This window comes from Pithys albifrons, chromosome 13 (assembly GCF_047495875.1).
Source record: "Pithys albifrons albifrons isolate INPA30051 chromosome 13, PitAlb_v1, whole genome shotgun sequence".
Lineage (NCBI taxonomy): Eukaryota > Metazoa > Chordata > Aves > Passeriformes > Thamnophilidae > Pithys > Pithys albifrons.
In genome coordinates, this window is record NC_092470.1 from 5,956,613 (window position 1) to 5,973,969 (window position 17,357).

The 17,357-nt window shown below is 48.3% G+C and overlaps 1 protein-coding gene across 8 annotated transcripts in view; it reads left to right on the forward strand.

Moving 5' to 3' along the window:
• MYO9A (myosin IXA) overlaps positions 1-17,357 on the forward strand; it is a 164,555-nt gene that overhangs the window by 44,924 nt on the left and 102,274 nt on the right. The window lies entirely within an intron of this gene.

The window sequence follows — 17,357 nt, forward strand, 5'->3', positions numbered from 1 at the left end:
ACAAATGCTAAGGTAAATAATAATAAATGCTAACACTAGTAATAAGCATAATAAATACAAGCATTAATAATGGTAATAACAACAATAACAACAACAATAATAAATGCAATATAATATTAATGTTATGAATGCACACACCAATCTACATTGCAGGTGTAATATAAAAGTCTAAAATTGTACATATAGTAATTATATACGCTATAATAATAATATATGTTAATATCTGCTGTAATAGCAATATATGTAATATAATAATTGTTTTCTGAATGCACACAAATCGGCAGTGCAGGTGTCACATAAAAGTACAAAATTGTACATAAAATAATAATATCTGCTATAATTATATCTGCAGTGCAATATTAATATAATTATATGCACATACAAAGAAACATGCATTGCAAATGTCATAAAGATGCCCAAAATAACAAATCTATAATGATATTTACTGTATTAATATATGTAATGTAATAGCAATATAATAGTATAGAAACACCCAGGAAAATCTGCATTGCTGGTGACACATTGAAGTCCAAATTAATATGTATTAATATATAATAATTTGTGTAATAGTAATATATTTATATTCACATGTACACAGAAAAATCTGCATTGCTGGTGACACATTGAAGTCCAAATTAATATGTATTAATATATAATAATTTGTGTAATAGTAATATATTTATATTCACATGTACACAGAAAAATCTGCATTGCTGGTGACACATTGAAGTCCAAATTAATATGTATTAATATATAATAATTTGTGTAATAGTAATATATTTATATTCACATATACACAGAAAAATCTGCATTGCTGGTGACACATTGAAATCCAAATTAATATATATTAATATGTATTAATATTAATACACAAAAAACCTGCATTGCTGGTGTCATAGACACTCAAGATTATATATATATATATTAATGATATGTATTTTAATAGCAATAATAGCAACAGCAGCAATTATAATAATAATAATGGTGCTGATGTTTGTAGTAATCATAATAAATCTGCATTGCTGATGTCCAGTAAAATCCCCCAAATAATTAATCAAGTAAAAAGCTTTATTTTAACTTTATTCTCAAGCTCTAACCCGAGCAAACCCTTGGGGTTTGTATGGGGTGGACACCTTGGTTCTTTTGGCCAGTGTTTAGCACTGGGACTTGGTGCAATATGTTAATTAGTGCATCTGTTAACGAAGGGCGAGGTGTGTTAATGGTATGTTGTGTCAGGTAACTGGAGATGCAGCTCCAGTACTTGGGCACAGCACTGGGAGGTGGAATTTGGTTTTATTCCATTTATGAATTCAGTTTTAAAGGGATCTCTGTGAATCCCTGGGAGCAGCAGCTGCCCAGAGCTGGGATGAGGATGGCCTGGAATTCCCAGCAGGGAATGTGGCAGGGAATGTGTTGCTGGGCAGGGAGTTTTGTGCAGCAGATAGAACACCAGGTTCATTTTCCTTCCTTTCTTTTTTTCCCTGCAAGTGGGAGCATGGCAGGACCTGCTCCTGCATCTTCTCTTTGCCACTGGATTTTGCTTTAAATCCAAATATTCTGTTGTACAAGTGTTGGATTAGCATTAAATGGGGAAAAATAATGGGGTGGGGAGAGCAAAGACCTTCCAAGTCCTTGTGGCCATGAAATATGTCTGAAAACCCAGTGTGGGGCTCACCTGCCTTTCCAGCTGCCCCTGCAAATGGCCAGCCAGGGTTCAATTCACCCCCTGCTTTGCTTTTCCTCCCCATTTTTGCCTCTCAGCAGCTTGGAATGGTCAATAACCCAAGTCCTGCTGCTCCACTCGTGTGGATGAGAATCCACCTTCCGTTCTGCAGAGAAACTTCGCAAACTGCCCCGAGTCCAGGTGCACAAACTCCTGCTCTTCTTGCATATTCCCAGCCTAACAAGTGGGCATCCAAGAGCTGTTAAACCTGGATTAATCCTGGGTTTGGGCTGTTCCAGGAGGGATTACAAAGTGTAATCTTGGTATTAACGCCTGGAGGCAGGAGTGGAGCTTCCCAAAGTGCTTACACAGCACAAAGGAATGGTGCTTTGGGCTGTGGGGGACCCAACAGAGCCTTCTAGGATTCCATCCCAGCTGGAATATCTGTAATAATAGAGATGCAGCCTAAAGAACCTCCTGCAGAAGGGAATTATGTGGGTAATGAGTGGGTGCGGACCTGCCCGGTGCCGTCGGGTTTTCCCCCCTGGCTTGTACAGCCCTTCCCTCTCTACAACATCTGGTTTTCATCTGCTCCAGGAAAGCCAAACAGTTTCAATGAAACTGGGAGAAAACACAAAGCTTTTAGAAAAGCCCCAGCCTATTGGTGTTAGCCTGGGTTTCAGCTGGGGTGAGGAACTGGATTTATCAGGTTATGGATCCTCACTTGGATGGTTGAGCTGATGCATTGACTGATTTTAAGCAATTAGAGCTTAACGAGGGCTGAGCGGTGTTCTTCCTGAAATGGCAAATAACATGAGTTGAGGTTACTCTGGGATTTGGTGCATCCTCCCTGGGTGGGAACAGCCTGTGTTCAGTGGGACTGGCTGTGGTTCCTCCAGGATTAAGGACATGGAAATAGCTGTGGCACATTATCCTGTAGCAAAGACGCGTTTCCTAAACTGTCAAATACCAGATATATTGAAAGAAAATAAATATATAATATAAATACGAGATAGAATAATTAAAAACCTCACCATACAATATGTGAGGTATATAAACATCAACGAAATGCAATATATACACGAGACACAGAAATATGGAGTAACCCCACATTGTTTTCCTTCTCTCTGCCCCTTTGAATCTAAATTAGGTTGTCACTGAGGCTGATGTTAAAGCTGGCGTGGGTCAGTGCCCCCCACATCAGCAACCCCCCTTGACTAAGTTTTTTAATTGCACTTTATTGATCATGGGGCTTTTAAAGACATCCGTGAGCTCTTAGCGAGGCTCAGCGTTTGTCCTGCTCCCCCGGCATCGACCCCGGCAGCGGGAACTCCAGGAATACTCAGACTTTCTGCTCCCCATTTAGGCTGCATAATTCCTGAGGGTCAGGAGATGGGCTGCTCTCGGTGGGGCTTTGGGTGCTGTGACAGCTCCATTAAGATACAATTACGAGTAAGCAAAATATTTCTGCTTTTACGTATCAGTTATGTCAGTTCAGGAACAGAAACAGGCCTGGGAGGAGCTCTTGGAATAAGTGGGACATCTCATCTCCTGGCTTAAAGCATAAGAGCAAATATTGAAGGAGCCCCAAGTGTCTATTTTGATTTAATGGTTGTAATTTTTAAATTGCTTTATGGTTATCATGTTGTAAGATCTTCACTGCTAATTTTTCCAAAGCGTTTGCTTAAGTTTTGAGCTTTCAGCTGGAAATTCAAAAAGGAATATAAGTTTAAGTACAAAGTGGAATAGGTTTGAGCTTATGATTAAGTTGATGCTTTGAGAGAAGATGCTGCATTCCATGGAACTGTGGGATGAGTTGGGTTAGGAGGAATCTCGTTTATTTAACTTGAATCAAACCACAGTTGATTCTCTTCACCTTCAGTCCTTGGGACCCTTCAACTCAATTCACACTTCAGTTTCTTAGGACCCCAGTTCCTCTGGGCAAGGCTTGGGCAGGGCACTTGAGATGCTCAAGTGCCTTGAGGAGAAATTATGGTGGTTTATTATTTTCTGCTCCCATTTCCTTCCTTGCCAGCAAATCAGCTCAGTTTAACTTTGTGCATCTTGCTGGGCCAGGGCTGGGGCCGAGGTGAGGAGGGTGTGGAAGGTGCAGTTCAGTGACATGGGACTTAAATGTGTGGATAATTCCACAGGGGTATTTCCCGGCCTCTTTCTACCTCTCACCTGAGTTATCTTTGGTGTGTTTGTCTCCTACAGTGGCAGTGGGAGTTGCAAACACAGCAGTAATCCCCAAACAAGATGCTTTTAGGCTGGCTGGGGATCTTGATCCAGTTGTGATCCCAGGGAGCAGCAGAGTGTAGGTGGGAACCTTGGAAGGTGATGCTGGTGTTCAGCATCACTTATGGTCAGACTCGAATTTTGGAGGTCATTAGCACCAATTCCATCCTTTTTCCCCTCTTTTTTTGTACACTCCCTGACACTGTGGGATTTTTTTTCCACGCCTTCTTTCAATTCCCATTTGGGTTTAAATTATTACAGTAACTTCAGCCTGGTGAGTTTTCAGTAGCTCCCCTGGTCCTGGATGTCATCCAAGGGGAGCAGGAGCAGTGAAAAGGAGATGAGCAGGGTAAGGCCCTGGGAATCGGATGCCGGAGCCGGGTGACCGAAGCCTTCCTGCTGAACTCCGGCCAGCACGAGGTAGGACAATTGTGCTGCTGTTTTCCTCCAGAGTTATAAACAAGAGGATGAGGCTCAGCAAGAGAAAGAAAGGTTTCTTTCTGTGGTTTCCTTTGGGTCAGTGCTTCAGTTTCCTTTGCCACCCTCCTGGGCTGCAGGCAGAGCTGTTCAGAGGAGAAATGCTGTTTTCACACAAGTTTCATTTTTTAATGGAGTGTTTCACTTGCTGATTCAGGTCAATGAGGAAATACATTTAGTACCTTCTCTTTAAGATGCAAACAAGCCCCTCCTCAGCTCCCACTGATGGGATTTTTGGGAGGTTTATAAAGCTGCTGGTTCTGAGCCAGCAGGAGCAGCATCCCCATCTTTCCCACCGGGATAAACAGATGCACTCCAGCGGTTCCTGCTGCATCCTGCCTGCATTTTGTAATGCACAAAGGAAACAGAATCGTAAGAAGGTTGAAATCATAATAAATGCACATCATCCCAAAGGCAACTGGAGTGGCTGGGCCCCTTCCTTTAACTTTCAGAGTGTTGTGTACTTTATTATTTAAGGGAGGAATCTTTCAGCTCTACCCCCATAAAATCCTTCCAGATCCCTCTAGGTGATATATGTGGAGATCTTTAGACCCTGCTGTGCCACTGGAGCAATGGTGTCCTTGGTGTTCTCTGCAGCCTCAGGTCTGGGTGGGGTGTGATCAGGTTGGTGTCTGTCAGTGGTGACTTTAGAGCTCCACGTGTGGAATAAAGGCTTTGGAATTGGATAATGGGCATTGGGAGAAAATGAGATCTGGATCTAAGACACCTCCCAGTGTGACTCCTCCATGTACACACACTCAGTGAGTTGGATTAAAGCATATAAACCACCATCTCTGTAGTTCTGCCTCGTGAAGGGAGATCCAAGGCACAAAAACCGTGGGTTTAGATGTGATGTTGTCATTTGTTCTTTATCGAGAGCACAGACATGGTGTGTTGGATCAGTGGTGGTGCAGTCACACTGACCCTCTGGGTGCTCTGTGCCCTGTAAGGGTGTTGTTTGCTATAGGTGGTGGCTGCAGAGCTGGGGTTGTGCCCTGGGGCACCACTCTGCCCTTGGTCCCAGGCAGGGATGCTCCGGTGTTCCATCAAGTGCTGGGGTGCCAACAGCACTTCAATAAATGCCAGTTCTCCATTGGTTTCTGCCAGCCAAGTGTCACTAGCCTGGAGAAGAGGAGGCTCAGAGGTGACCTCAGCACTGTCTGGAACTGCCTGAAGGGAAGTTCTGGCCAGGTGGGGGTTGGTCTCTTCTCCCAGGCACTCAGCAATAGGACAAGGGGGCACGATGGGCTCAAGCTCTGCCAGGGGAAATTGAAGTTGGAGATTAGAAACAAATTCTTTGCAGAGAGAGTGCTCAGGCATTGGAATGGGCTGCCCAGAGAGGGGGTGGATTCCCCATCCCTGGAGGTTTTTAAGGTGAGCTTGGCCGTGGCACTGAGTGCCATGATCTGGTAAAGGGGCCTGGAGTTGGCCCAAGGGTTGGACTTGATGATCTCGGAGGTCTTTTCCAACCCAATCCATTCTATGATTCTATGATTAGTGCCGACCCACAGCTCAGTCTGGTGTGCTGCTCTGAGTTAGGTCACTGCTCACTTCCCACCTATAGCTGGGAATGTGGCTCTATTTCCGTGATAAATTTTGTATCACTGCTCAGCACACGGAGGGCTTGTTTTCCCCTTCCTCCGCACATCCCTGGGCTCCCCTGGCTAAAGATCCTTTTCTCCCACTGGGTTCAACTGCTGAATCTCTTTGTAAATTCACAAGAAATACTGTGAATTTGTGCTTGAGCTTTTCAGTTTCTCTCAGCCTGGCAGAAGAGTTGTGCTCAAATCCTGCCTGGGTTTTCCAGCTAGTCCAGTTAGGCTGGTTAAAGGTACTGTTACATTTGGCTACAAAATTTCCCACCTCTCTTCTGTGTCCCATCCCAGCTCCTTTGGTACCAACATCAGATTGGGATTTTAGCTTATTTACTATATATTTAGTTACAGAACAGTTCCCAAAAGGCTTAAACAGGCTGCAGTGAGTGTTCAAAGGCTGAAGGAAGAAATGCTGAGCTGGATTTTATTGTAGTGAAGCTTTCAGGTCTCTACAAGAGGAGTTGTAAACCCTTTGTTTAATTACACCATGGTGGAGAGGAAACACGTTGGCTGAGTATGGTCAGAGTAGGGAGTGAGCAGGGAGAGTTTGTCAGACTGGTGGGGGTGAGGAAACAAGAGAGGGTGTTACAGTATGAGATGTGATTCTGTGAATGCCTGCCTAGTGGAGAGCACCACTCCAGAAAAACTGAGGAGAAGGAATTCCCGGAGCGTGCACTCTCACAAAGCTTTGAAATTAATTGGATAATGAAGCCTGGTTTGCCTTTGCTCGGGCAGGCAATGCCCCTGGGAATTTTCCAAGTGAATCTGCTGCCTTTCTCCCGTCACTGCCGAGTGTCGCAGCAGAAACTCCTGCACAGCTCCCAGTGCAGCCAAGGGAACAGCGCCCGCTGTTCGGGGCAGCTCCCGGCCCTGCCTCCAACACACCCCTCCCTTTGCAGTGTTCTGTACTGTAAATGTGTTACTGCACAGACACATTACCCTGTGTCCTTCTGGAGAGCAGCCTGGTTTGGAATGCTGCTGTTCCCCAAAATACTGGGCACCAAGACTGAAGAGATGGCAAAGTCAAATGCTGTTAAATGCCTTTGGAGACTCAGTTTGTTCTTAGGTGTCCTCAATGACACAGCATCTTCCTCCTGCTTCCCTTCCCTGCCCTCCTCACACCTGGGAGGACCTCGGGGTCAATGCCATGAAATTTGGGAGACTTATTGCAACTGGTGAGGGGAGATCCCAGAAGGAGGCTCAGTGGTGCTCAGATCCTCCTCTAAAAATTGGGCCTGCATTCCTTCCTCTGCTTTGCTCCATTTTGGGTCAGTCAGTCCCAGGTGGGGGGTTTGGGCAGGCCCTTTGCTCCTTGCAGTCTTGCAGAGATGTTGGATGTGTGTGGTCACTGCACAGGTTAATACTCTGTTAGAAATCCTGTCCCTCAATGGAAGATACAGCCTCCAAGTGCATTTCTTGATATCTGCATGGAAACCCATGGAATAGAATGAAGGTGCTTTCCAGTCCTCCCTTCATGACATCTCTTGCTTGGCCAAGGTGGATGATGAGGAGCTTCTGCTCATCCTCACGCAGGGAGAAGGAGCAGCGAGGGCTCTGCATCCTTGGAATGCAAACATGTCTGTGCTGGCACAGGGGTGGGATTGGTTGGACTCCTGCCTTTCCAAAAAGGAGAACACACTCCAAACACACCGTCCCAACCATGTGGCATTTGCAAATCCAGCCTGGGAGAATGTGGACAGCAGAAAAATCCCTGTGTTGGTTTGGACTGTTTTCTGCAGCGTGGAAAGTTGGAATAAAAAATCTCCCCACGTTTCCCTTCATTTCATTAATTCAGGGCTTTCTTCTCCTGCTGGATTTTCTTGTCGTTAAGAACCCAGAGCTGTTCTGAGAAATCCCAGCCTTGGCACTAGTGAAGAACATTGCAGAGAGCTAAAGAGGTGGTTTTGGCAGAGCAGCCTTGGAAGTGAAAGCTCCTTCCCAGCCTGGAGCCCTCTCTCCTGACAGACGGAATTCCAGGGCCGTGCCCGTCTCGTGCCGCGGGCCATCGGCTGTGCCGCTCACGCCGCAGCTGCTCCTCCTTGGGCAGGGAACGGCTGGGGCGGTGTCAGATGTACCCCCAGACGGGTAACCTGTGCCAGTCTGTGGAGAACCTTTCCATCCTGACCCCCAGGAAACCCACGTTCCATCCCTGTGGGAAGGTAACAGGTGGGATTGTCCTCTTTTGCTGAAAATAGACCTTTATGCAGTTCTATCCTCTTCTAAAAGAAACACCTGATAGGAGTGCGTTAGTTTTTAAGATTTTTTGCTCCCTAACAATAACCAATGCCAGCTGTTCTTTTTCCTGGCCCTTATCAGATATTCTGGGCCCTGATAAGAGAATTATTTTTTCAGTGATCCATGAGATAAATTTTCAGTGCCTCATGTCAGTCTGGCTCCTGCAAGTGTTGTGGAGAGTCAGTCGTGTGAGGAGCAGCTGAGGGAGCTCAGGGGGCTCAGCCTGGGGAAAAGGAGGCTCAGGAGGGACCCTCTCACTCTCTGCAACTCCCTGACAGGAGGGGAGGGCCGGGGAGGGGTCGGGCTCTGCTCCAGGGAACAAGGGACAGGATGAGAGAAAATGGCCCCAAGCTGTGCCAGGGGGGTTCAGGTTGGACATCAGGAGGAGTTTCTCCATGGAAAAGGCTGTCTGGCATTGAAGGGGCTGCCCAAGGAGGTGGTGGAGCCCCCCCATCCCTGGAGGTGTCCAAGGACTGACTGGCCGTGGCACTCAGTGCCCTGGACTGGGGGACAAGGTGGGCATCGGGCACAGGGTGGAGTCGGTGACCTTGGAGGGCTTTTCCAACCTCAGTGATCCTGAGATTCTGTGATCCCAGTACTTCCTAATGAGTATTTTTATGGTCTTTTCCATTTGAACCGTGCAAATAAGAAGGAAAGGCAGTTTTAGGGATCCATTGGACACCCGAAGCTGCCTTGGCTACTGGAATGTCACAAATGCTGCAAACCACGAGCCTGGCAGCGCTGCCACAGTGAGTGAGGGAGGGAGGGGGTGCTCTGAGCCGTGGACAAGGCACAGAAATTCGATGCTGCTGCTCAATAGCGCTTGAAATTTTGGAATTGCGTCAAGAGGAGTTGCAGATTATTTATATAATCCCCCAGAAAAGCAGGGAAGGGCCAGAGTCGTGTGTATTCCCGTTTAACCTCCTCCTTCCTCGGGCCATATTTTATGTGGCAGAAAACAAATGTGGGTTTGGTTGTGTTGATTTGGGGGCAGAGCTCTGGTTTTATTGGGTTTTGTTTTTCGGGGAGGGGAGTGTGTGTTGTTTTTTGGCTGTAAACAGCAGAAAGTGGCCGAGGTCTGAGAGGAAGGAGGGCAGGGCAGGAGCCAAGGCGGGGCTCGGGTTTCAGTGGTATGTTTTGGTTGCTGCTAACGTGTTTTTGTTTTTCTTCATTACACATATTTCTCCTGGGAAAAGCAGGAAAAACTCTGTGTGTCAAATATACATCAGGGCTCTGAGCCTCTGCTAAGAGGTTCCAGATGGGGAGGCGTTATGGGAGGGACACTTTCTCCTGCCTTTCGGTTTGTGGCATTAATTTTGGTGACAAACTGCAGGAAAACTCGTAACAAGCCCAGAGCGAGCAGTGAGTGCTTCTTTTTTTTTTTCCCTTTTTTTATGAGCATTTTTTGGGCTATCCAAGAATGCAATAGGAAGTTGAAACTTCATTTCCAAACATTTATGGCCCCACGTTGAATCATTATATGCAAAAAAAGGGAAAAAACCTAGAGTTTTGAAGGGACTTTGAGAGGCCTCCTCCAGGAGCTGAAGAGTGGCCAAGCCCAGATCCCTCTCCTGGATTAGAGGGTGATGGTTGGTGGGGTGGGGATGAAAGCTGCTGGAGATGCCTCTCCTGGGGATGAGACTCTTGCTCACGGGGGATGTTTCACTTCTGTCTGGGCAGGGGCTCCTGGCTCAGCTGAGGTGACGTTGTGCTGGAGATGTTCCTCTTCCAGCAGACCTCCCCAGGCCCTGGTGGGGGCTCGGTCACTCAGGGCATGGTGCTGATAACACCCAGGCTGTGGGTCTGATCCCCACAGGGGCCGTTCATTTACAGTGATCCTTGAGGGTCCCTTCCAGCTCATGATATTCCAGGACTCTGGCTTGTTTCCAGACCTGCCTGATGCTGAGGGTCCACAGCTCCACCCCCTGCAGCAGCAGCAGCGTGGCAGCAGGAGCTGCAGCTCTGGCATGGGCAGTGCCAGCTGTCATCACCAGCTCTTGAAATCAGGGAGTCCCAACTCCAGCTGGTGCCTCCGAGTGCCACGGGGGCTGCGAGGGAGTGACGGCAGCGATGAGGGCTCGTGCACAGCAGGACATGCTGTCCCACAGCGTTCTCCTGAGAGACTGTCCTTTCCTGCAGGGATGGTTTTGTGTAAGGAAAGTACATCTTCAGAAGCAGGGCTTGGTTTGTGTGTTGTGCCGTTTGGAACATCCGTGTTTCCAAGGCAATGTGCTCCTGGCCAAAGAACCCCCAGACCGTGTTCTTCTGAGGGGGATGGAAAGCCCTGGGTGAGGAGTGGCTCAGTACAGCTGGATGGGTGGAAAACTGAGGCAGATGCTTTGGAGACAGGAATTTATCCCCATGTTCTGCAGAGCACTGAAACTGCCTGGTTTGGAAGTGGAGAAATCATATTTTCTTTAAGAGGGGCATCAGGGCAGTGGTGAACAGCTTTGGAGACCTTGAGGAAATGTAGGCAAATGTGGTGCACCAAATGTTCTCTTTCAAAGAGTGTGTTATCATAGAATTTCAGACTGGTTTGGGTTGGGAGGGACCTGAAAGCTGCGCCCATTCCCCCCCTGTCATGGGCAGGGACACCTTCCACTATCCCAGGGTGCTCCAAGCCCTGTCCAGCCTGGCCTTGGACACTTCCAGGGATGGGGCAGCCACAGCTTCTCTGCCCAACCTGTGCCAGGGCCTGCCCACCCTCCCAGACAAGAATTCCTTCCCAATATCCCATCTACCCCTGCCCTCTGGCACTGGGAAGGCATTCCCCCTCATCCTGTCCCTCCATACCTTGTCCCAAGTCCCTCTCCAGCTCTCCTGGAGCCCCTTTAGGCTCTGGAAGGGGCTCTCAGGTCTCCCTGGAGCCTTCTTTTCTCCAGGTGACCCCCCCAGCTCTCCCAGCCTGGCTCCAGCCCAGAGGGGCTCCAGCCCTGGAGCAGCTCTGGGGCCTCCTCTGGGCTTGTTCCAGCAGCTCCACATCCTTGTGCTGGGGCAGCTCTGCAGGTGGGGCCTCACCCAAGGGGCAGAGGGGCAGAATTCCCCCTCCCCTGCTGCCCACCATGGGATTAGCCCAGGGCATGGGGGGAATTCTGGGCTTCCAGGGGATGTTGAGCTTCTCCTCCACCAACACCCCCAAATCCTTTTCCCCGGGGCTGCTCTTGAGCTGTTGTTTGCAATGTGAGTTAGTTTGAAGCAAAGGAAGCCCACGATGCTCCTGACACCTCAAGGGGTCGTTTCAAGCAGTTGCAGAGCAGTTTTAATGCATCTCAGTGCTGACTCCAGCTCTGCATAAGGGGATTAGGAAAGGTGAGGAAATTGTGGCCTGACTTGCTGTAGTAACACACAATCTAACATGTTCTGTAGCTTATAACCTGTTTGGTCATCTCTTCAAATACATCTATTAATGGGTTTGGTTTTTTTATGTCAGTGGTCTGTTGGTGCTCTGTGCCTGTTGCAGTGCTTGTGTTGCCTGTTGCAGGAGTGGAAATTCTCCTCCTTAAGGCACAACTTGTGTCCGCTGGTCATTTGATTGCTCTGTGATTGTTTTATATCTCAGTCCTCTAAAAATATCCCTTGAGGCACCAATTAAGGAGATTTTGCCCCACCCTGGGACCTGTGGGGCACTTGCTGTCTGTGTTTGATGGAGCAAAGTTTGTTGTTTGGCTGCAGAACACACGTGTTGGGAGGTGGAGTGACCACTGGGAGCTTCCCACCTTCATCCTGGGATACTCCTGTAAATCCCAAGTTCAACCCAGGATGAGGATTTTTTCCACCCAGACATGTATAGTTTGCTGGAGAACAGGAGTGTGTGGCTGTTCTTCCCAGGGCTTTGCACAGAAACATCAGCGATGAGCAGAGGAGCAGGAATGTCAGCCAGACCCTTCGGATTTGGCAGCCTCTGCTCCAGGATCCGTTGTTTGCTGATGACCATCTGCCAGCCCAGCCGGGATTTTCTTCCCAGCACGCCACTTGCGTAGGAAAACTCCCTGTTTGGGAAGAGGGCTTAGGCCGGCGGCTTTGGCTTGTTTTGGGGTTTTCCTTTCATGCACTGTGGTTTCGTGGCAATTCCTTTCTTTTTCTAGAGCATCACTTAAAGGGAAGAAGCTGCAATAGTTTGATCCTGTGCTTAAATGTGGGAAAAGGAGGAATATTCTGCCGGCATTGAGGCGTTGCCAGGAACACAGGTGCCAAATCCTGGTCCTTACGTAGCTGCCAGAGCAGAGCTTTAAGTCCCCCAGACAAGGAGGGGATGTGGTGACGTTTGTAGAGCTTTATCTTGGGTGTCTTAACCCCAGAATGGTGCTCTGGACATTTCCATTACATTGGCACTTCTTTTAGTCAACTCAACTGACCCCTAAACCTTCTCCAAGTGCTGCTCTCCCATTAAAGGTCCTTCTCTTCCATATTCGTGTTGGGGGTGTGAACTCTACGTGCACAAACAGTTGGAACTGAACCTGAATTTTAAGCCTAATTGGTGCAAAAAATTATTGGTTGATTGCTCCAGGCACTGAGCTCCTCTCTGTGACCAGGGACAGGCCCCAGGGAATGGCTGGAGCTGTGCCAGGGCAGGGTTAAGCTGGATATTGGGAAAAGGTTCTTCCCCCAGAGGGTGGTCAGGCACTGACCAGGCTCCCCAGGGCAGTGGGCACAGCCCCAAACCTGCCAGAGCTCCAGCAATGTTTGGATGGTCCTCTGAGGGATGTGGTAGGATTGTTGGTGTGTGTGTGCAGGGCCAGGACTTGGACTGGATGATCCTTCTAGGCCCTTTCCAGCTCAGGCTATTCTGTGGTTCTGTGATGGTGAGTTGATTCCACATAGGTCTGTTGTTGTAACCACCTCCATCAGTTCTCATGGAACAGCAGCAGCTGCAACTTTGAAAATACTTACTTTTAAAAATACTGAGTTCATTTATTTCTCACAACCTTCCCAAGTGTTGCCAACCAGGGGGTTCCTTGGGGTTTATCAGCTAAATTAGGGGTGCGTTGAGGAGGAATACCTGAAAATGTGGATATAACTCCTGGTATGTGTGAGGGGCAGGGAGATTTTAGATCTGTGTGCACCTGTAGGGTTTTTTCAAACTCTGCTTGCTCCTCACAGATCTCATGGCCACAGCCAAGTGTTCTCTGAAGTGTTGAAGGCAAACATCCATTTTTAAAGAAAAATATAAGTATTTTTTTCATTATAGACCTTGAGTTTAAGCTGGTTTGTCAACCTTTGGGGTTCAGAGGTCCAGAGGAGGCCCCGGAGCTGCTCCAAGGGCTGGAGCCCCTCTGGGCTGGAGCCAGGCTGGGAGAGATGGGGAGGCTCACCTGGAGAAGAGAAGGCTCCAGGGAGACCTGAGAGCCCTTTCCAGAGCCTAAAGGGGTTCCAGGAGAGCTGGAGAGGGACCTGGGACAAGGGATGGAGGGACAGGACACGGGGAATGGCTTCTCACTGCCAGAGGGCAGGGATAGATGGGATATTGGGAAGGAATTGTTGGCTGTGAGGGTGGGGAGGCCCTGGCACAGGTTGGGCAGAGAAGCTGTGGCTGCCCCATCCCTGAAAGTGTCCAAGGCCAGGTTGGACAGGGCTTGGAGCACCCTGGGATAGTGGAAGGTGTCCCTGCTTGGGGCAGGGGGTGGGACTGGATGGGCTCCAAGGTCCCTCCCAGCCCAGACTCTGCTGGTTCTGTGATTCCCCACAATGGGGGGTTTGCTCTGCAGTCAAGCAGCAGCAACAGGGGAGGAAAGAGCAGCGAGACAGAGCTGAGTGGGGGTGTAAAGGTCAGGGGGTGGCAGTTTGGAGGCTCAGGCTGTTCTGGGGGAGGGCTCTGCTCAGGCTCTGCAGCACAGGCACTATAAATAATTTGTGGTTTGTGCTTCTGGCCGTGAGAGCAGCGCTGGGTTCCTGGGCCATGTGGGACACAGAGGCACAGCCAGCAGAGCTCCAGACTGTGCTGTCAGTGCTTCAGCCCATTTAGTTGCTCAAATCAGCTTTTCAGTGTGACTCTTGGCCCTGAAGGATTCCCATCAAAGCTCTTTGTCTTTGCAGGAATTCAAGTTGTTGCTCAGAGTTTTTGTTTGCTGGTTCTTGAGGTGTCCTGGTCTCCTCGAGGTGGCTCCTCATGGAAGGTGAAGGTCGGGAGATGCATCAGAGTGGTGTTGTTGTAGCAGAGCAATTGGGGCTGGGAGGTTTTATCAGGCACTGAACTGAAGATTTAAAAGCACTTCCCTGGGCAGAGGCAATAATGGGAAGGGATTTAGTGAGGCTCTAACTCAAGGAGCCTACGTGCAGTTTATGTTCTGGCCATAATTCAATATATTTCTGTTAAAGAGCAGTAGAACAGAGTGCTGGGAGCTTGGCTGCAGGTGCAAGGAAAACGAGGGAAAATGATCTTTGTCATCCAGGTGTTTGTGTTTCAGGATGCAGGAAGGGATTTGGGATTTCAGAGGAGAATTTGTGAATGCCCTGGACACATAAAAGGACCTTAAAATCTGAAAATTCCAATATGAGAATTCCATATGGGAATGCAGCTCTTTTTCCATAGGGAATATTGCTGTTATTCCATATCCCATTCAGTTTGGGTTATATATAGAACAGAACACTGGCAATTAGAGGAACAGGAGCAGGTCCCACCCTCGTCCTGCCTTCCCAGCAGCCACTTTGGGAATGTCTCTCTCAAATGCCATCTCTGGGAATTCTGTTAAGGAAATCTGCTCATAAATGAAGTGCTCCTGTCCCTGAGGAACCTGAATTCCCACCCACCCTGCCCCAGCCTTGACATTCAGCCCCACTTTGAATTTGGAAAAGGACCAGGTGGTTTGTAATGCCTTAATTGTCACTGTAAAAACAGGGTCATTTGTTCTCAGAGGTGTCTAAATCAGGAGGAATTTCTTCATGGAAAGGGCTGTCAGGCATTGAAGGGGCTGCCCAGGGAGGTTTGGGGTCCCCACCCCTGGAGGTGTCCAAGGAATGACTGGCCGTGGCACTCAGAGCCCTGGGCTGGGGGACAAGGTGGGCACAGGGTGGAGTTGGTGACCTTGGAGGGCTTTTCCAGCCTCACTGATCCTGGGATTCTGGGCTGTTACTGCCAGGTGAGAACAAGTCACTGTGGTGCTTTCCTGGGTGCAGAGGTTTGGGAAACAACCTTATTTCAGGAAAACCATTCCAATAATCCTTGTTGTGGCTGTGAGCTGGAATTAATCTGGAGTACATCAGTATTTGGTGCAGGACGAAGAGACCCCGAGCCTTGGGGCCACAGGAGGAGGAACTCGGAGCATTTAGCCAGGAAACTGTTCATTCCCTTTTTCCCTGCCATCCATGTCAAGCAAGGAAACTGTTCATTCCCTTTTTCCCTGCCATCCATGTCAAGCAAGGAAACTATTCATTCCCTTTTTCCCTGCCATCCATGACAAGCAAGGAAACTGTTCATTCCCTTTTTCCCTGCCATCCATGACAAGCATCTCTTTGTGCTGGAGGAAGGGAGCTGGTTCTCCTCTGCCTTCTCCAGGCTGTTGGATCCCAGCACCTCATCCAGAGGGATTCTGGGCTCCTACAGAGGGATGTATTGAGTTGGGTTTCCTGAGCAATGTTGAGCCCTGGCCAGGAAAAGCTTCGGTCTCCCCAAGAATCCTCGGAATGCTGTCACGGAGTCATGTCCGTTGAGCTGCTCAGCAGCTTCGAATCAATGACTCAGGAAAGGGCAGTGATATGAACAGAAGGGAATTTGTTTGAGACGAGTTTTAGCTCATTTAGAACTTTCTGGAGGCTGAACTATTCCATTCTGTCCCCCTGCAGAGGGACACGGTGTCCTGGTCGAGTCGGATAAATGGAATTAATGGCCCTTTTTTATAGCCCAACAGCCCTGCTGAGGAAACCTGGTGAGGAAACCAACCAAAAATGCCTTCAGTTGTCTCAAATCAAACCCCAGGCCTTTCTTCAGCTCCCTGTTGGCCCATTCCCAGCCTGATGGGGCCGTGGAGTCACCCGGAGTCTGAAGGAAAAGAGGGATATTGTGGGCTGTGATTTCTGTAGTCAATGGGGTTGTAAAACATGATGTGGCCTGGCATGTTAATCCTGAACAAAGCTCCTAAAAAGGAGGAATCTGGCTGTTCCCCACTCCTGTGTTTGAAATGTTTTCTCCTAAATGTTCCTTGCTACGGAATAAAACAGATTTATTCCTGGGCAAGGCTCTTCCCAAAGAAATCCTCATAAATAGACCTTGTTTCTCTCCATGAGCAATTACTAAAGGTACAAACACAGGGAGTCAAACTAGAAAGTCCTTTTCATGTTGTTCTTTGCTTAAAACCTTTTTTAAATTAGATGAAAATTTCTTAAATGATATAAAGTAGTGCTGCCTCCTGTTTGGGCTGTTCAGGTTCATCTTGCTGCTGGCTCAAATGAGCAACGTTAATTAGGTGAGCAGCGTTAATTAGGTGTATAAAAAATTTATCTCATTGCCTTAGGATGCTGCCTTGGATTAGGAACAATCCTATTGCAGGGAAATGCTCATAATTTAATATCATTTAAACTAATATCTAAATAGAAGGTGCTTCTCTGGGGTGTCTTCAATCTCAATATTCTGCTTAAAAGCTTCTTGCTGTGTCTCTGCTGGGCAGGGGAATCCTTTGGAAATCCTAAATAGATCCCATCTTTTAATGCCAAAATGCCTGTTTTGAGGGAGAGGATGCCTGGATTTAGGAGGCCTGGATTTAGGATGCCTGGATTTTCACCTCCAGAAGAGTTTTGGGGGTGTTGGTGGAGGTCTGGCCATCCTTGGTGAATGGGGAGGATTTGGGGAAGAATAAGCAGGAAAAAAACCAGGAGCAGCCTGAAGAGATGTCAGTCCTGGGCAGGGGAACATTCCTGAGCTGCAGCCCTGGAATCATCTCCGGAGCTCTGGAATCATCTCTGGAGCTCTGGAATCATCTCTCCAGCAGGACCTGCTCACTCGGCAGGTTTCAGCCACCCCAGAACTTGTTCTAGTCAACTAAAGGGAATTCATATGCAACAGCTTGAGTTTAAACAAATCCCTGGATTCAAATAGTGGGGAAATCACCTCGTTATTCCGCTGGTTCTTAAATCCTTAATCCCCGGCAGGCTGTGGAATCAGCCTGGGAAGAGCTGCAGGACCAGAGGTGTCACTGCCCTTCCACCAAGGGCTCCTC